The sequence below is a fragment of the Bos grunniens genome, chromosome 19, assembly GCF_055505025.1.
Source record: "Bos grunniens cultivar Pamir isolate PY7600 chromosome 19, Bosgru_T2T1.0, whole genome shotgun sequence".
NCBI lineage: Eukaryota > Metazoa > Chordata > Mammalia > Artiodactyla > Bovidae > Bos > Bos grunniens.
This window is the reverse complement of record NC_141183.1, coordinates 49696988-49701021: the sequence shown is the minus strand read 5'-3', so window position 1 is coordinate 49701021 and position 4034 is coordinate 49696988.

The following is a 4034-nucleotide window of genomic DNA, read 5'->3' as shown; positions in this document are numbered from 1 at the left end:
TTTTTTCCCCTCAAGAAATACATGAATATATTCTAGTTAAAAAAAAAAAATCAAATCCCTCTATTTTCCTTTTTAAATGACGGGTGCATATGCTTTCTTGTTTACCTGTCTGGCATATTGGGGTGACTTAAGTGCTAATCTTTGTACTGCTACTTAATAATAATACAACCTTGGGCAAGCTTTTTTAACCCCTCATTTCTGAACTATGATTGATAAAAGCTACCCAACTGTGTTTGATGAAGATAAATGGGATAAATAAAGTATATAATTCACCTGACACCTCCCTTCCCTTCCCATTGGGCCTTTAATATTTTCATTTAACTCCAGCCAGGTATGAAGCAGCCTTTGATTTTCCCTGGTAAATGGTAAATTCACACCACGATAAAGTCTCACAGAGGGACACTAAGCTCTGAAGAACACAGATCAAATGTTAAAATAGGCACAGGTGCATTTTTTCATGGGTGTTGTTTATATTGGAATCTTCATCACTGTGCATCATTGCCACAGCCCCAGGGTTGAATTAAGGGCGGAACGTTTCAGAGACAGATAGATAGATACTAAATGTCTAGTTATCCTAGACATGTTGCAATAATATTTCCTTATATAATGCCTAGCTCAAGAAGCTTGAACTCAGGTTACAAAATTGTAGGTACACTGTAAGAAAACTAAAAAGTCAGGCATGGAAGAAAAAAAATCAGAAAAAGATGCTAATAGTTGTTTCGTTAAGTAGTAAAATTAGGGGTGATGCTTTCAGGTCCCTCTCTATCTCTCCTGGGTGTTTTGTTTTTTTGTAATGTGACTTTTTTATAGATGGAAAAATAAATTACATGAGAACTAGTAAGACTGTACAAATAGAAGTTTATAGTATTTTGCAATGAATAATATCTAGTTAATCCTTATGATAGCCATATAAGGCGCTATCTTACATCTTATAAAATAGCACAAGCATTAGGCAAGTTTCTATAGTAAATGAAATATGTTTTTTTTATTTCTACCCCTCTTGTTTTGGGGTTTTTTTTGTTTTTAAATATTTTCCACATTTATACAGTTTTCTCCCAGATACCTCGTGTCCACTGTCCCTCTTAAATGTGTGAGAGGACAATAACATCAAGCTTTACTTCCCTGGGGGATTTGCCTTTTTATAGCTATTAATGGCATAGACTCTGGAATTACAGGTATTAGTAAGCAGGCATTCCAGACCCCTGGGACCTGATGACCCCCTGAAATCAAGATGCTATAGACTGGGGAGCCCTGAACACAGCTATCTTCCACTTGTGACAGATACGTCAAATCTGTCACCCATTTGTTAACCAGAAGAAGCAATATAAGTGGAAGATGCAACTATTTGAGGGACTCATAAAGGTCTGATTAGTCTCAGGAGCAGTCATTGCCCAAGCAATTACGGAAAATATTTTTGGAAAGGCAGACATCAGAAGCCAAGCAGAGTAGACGTTTCCACCCTCTTATTTACTGGGTCTAATCAGATCAGCTCTTATTTTGCACAGAATCTACACTGCTCTAAAGCACTGCTTATATAGATGTAGTCAGGAGCATCCACACCTTCCCTGGGCACAGACAAGGCAGATTTTTACAGCAGACGATCTCTAAGACGTTCCTACAACTAAAATAATTGACACCTTTAAATGTACCTATTTATAGTCTAGTAAAGCACTGCCCAGTAAGGAAGTCACTGGCCTCATGAGGCTATTTACATTTAAATTGATTAAAATTAATTACAATTTAAAAGTCAGTTCTTCAGTCACACTAGTCACATTGCAAGAGCTCAAAAGCCACGTGAGGCTAGCAGCTACCGTACTGGACAGTGCAGTACAGGTAATCTCCAGCCCCCAAAGTTCTATCCGACACTGCTGGTCCCGAAGACAATACCTTCAAACTGTATTTTTTTGTCGAGGCCTCTGTAAACCCACATTTCCACATTCTGTAAAGGGATAAAGCACCTCCCTACCCACAGGCATATATGTACAGTCACTAAATGATCTTTCTGAGTTTAGCACTTCTTCCTACTTTCCTTAATCTCTAGATCTTTACACATACATTACACTCAGCACAAACTTTATTTTAGCCCTCCTCCCTCCTCTTCGCTGATGAGGATTTGATTCTTCATGGTAGGCTTAGTTCTACAATGTGTGAAAATGCCCAGTTCCTTGTCACCAAGGAGCTGTTCTGGAAACCTGCCTTCTGTGTAATAAACAAGCTTGAATCTGAAGAGGGATGTATCTATGCGTGCTGCTGAGTCACCAAATTGAAGGAAAGACTGGGGGGGGAGAAACAGAGAGGAAAGCAGCATACAATCGTTTCTATTAGAGATTTTGCTATTTTGGAATTGGCATGTCAAAAATAAGTCACTGGATGAATTGATGGTGGTGCAATTTGGTACTGCAAGATGCCTTTCCCAGGCAAGATTTGAACTAATGTGTTATCCTGAATCAGATTCTGCATTGTTCTCTCTTCGAAAGATTAATTTTGCTTAATTTTAAGGCTTTCTCTCTTTATGATGGGAAAACTAGACATCTTTCCATTCTAGGCCTTTTTAGCTCCCTTAAGATGATCACTAAAATGGCTTTGATGTTATATTTTTGTCTGGAAAGCAGACAGAACTTTTGGATATTCCTGCACCCACGGAATGACTCGGAATCCGGTTGGAGATCAGAAAGAGCATGAAAAAGCCTCAAAGCTTGCGGTTGAAGATGCAGGAGGTCAGGAGAGTGGGATGCAAACCCAAAGCGCTGTGTTCACATCCCTCGCCCATCCCTCCTCCCAAAACTATGATTACTCGTTTGACTGATCAGCAACTCTGATGCCAATGATTTACACCCATGAGGAGCTGGGTCTGGTGACTAAAGGGCTGGGTGTGGAGTCGGGACTCTCAGGAGCCTGACTCACTGCCCAGCCTCGAGGAAGTTGTTTATACCTCCCCTCGCCCGCCAGGGCAGGGATGTATTGAATGTCCGCTCTGCATCTACTCAGGTTATAGAGGGACAAACCTACATTAAAAAGAAAAAAAAAAAGACCCTCAGAGTGACACAGCAAATAAGCCCTCCATGAATTAATGCATTCAGCCTGCGCTCCCGAGACCCTCAGCCCTGCCTTGGAGGCACAAGGTGTGGACTTGGTGTTTTGAAACTCAGGTGGTACCTGTGGTTCATGACAGTGGGTTGGCGGTCTTGGGGCAGGCAGAAGATGGCCACTGCTGCTGCTACTGCTGCTAAGTCGCTTCAGTCGTGTCCGACTCTGTGCGACCCCAGAGACGGCAGCCCACCAGGCTCCCGCGTACCCGGGATTCTCCAGGCAAGAACGCTGGAGTGGGTTGCCATTTCCTTCTCCAATGCATGAAAGTGAAAAGTGAAAGTGAAGTCGCTCAGTCGTATCAGGCTCTAGCGACCCTATGGACTGCAGCCTACCAGGCTCCTCCGTCCATGGGATTTTCTAGGCAAAAGTACTGGAGTGGGGTGCCATTGCCTTCTCCGAAGATGGCCACATCTATAGCCATTTCTGGGCTTCTTTGGTGGGTCAGACGGTAAAGAATCGCCTGCAATGCGGGAGACCGGGATTCGGTCCCTGGGTTGGGAAGATCCCCTGAAGGAGGGCATGGCAACCCACTCCAGCATTCTTGCCTAGAGAATCCCCATGGACAGAGGAGCCTGACGGACTACAGTCCATGGGGTGGCAAAGAGTCGGACACGACTGAGCGACTAAGCACAGCACATAGCCCCTTGAGTCTCTGACAACATAGCCTCCCACAGTCGCTGGAAACTGCCCATACCTGCCCAAGCAAAATTCAGCCAACAGCTGCCATGAGATTTATTTTCTCTTCCCTCTTTGGTTCCAACTCCGGGCTCCCCCTTGCAGGATGGAAGGTGGGGGTAGGAGATTAGTCACTAACTGCAATCTTCACACCTTTTATATTTGTATCGTTTTCTTGCCTTTAACCCTCTCACATCCACAAAGTACCCTAGTTCGCCATCCCTTGGCCCTCGCCGAAACCTAGTTTGGAGGAAGACGCTCAAGTGGGA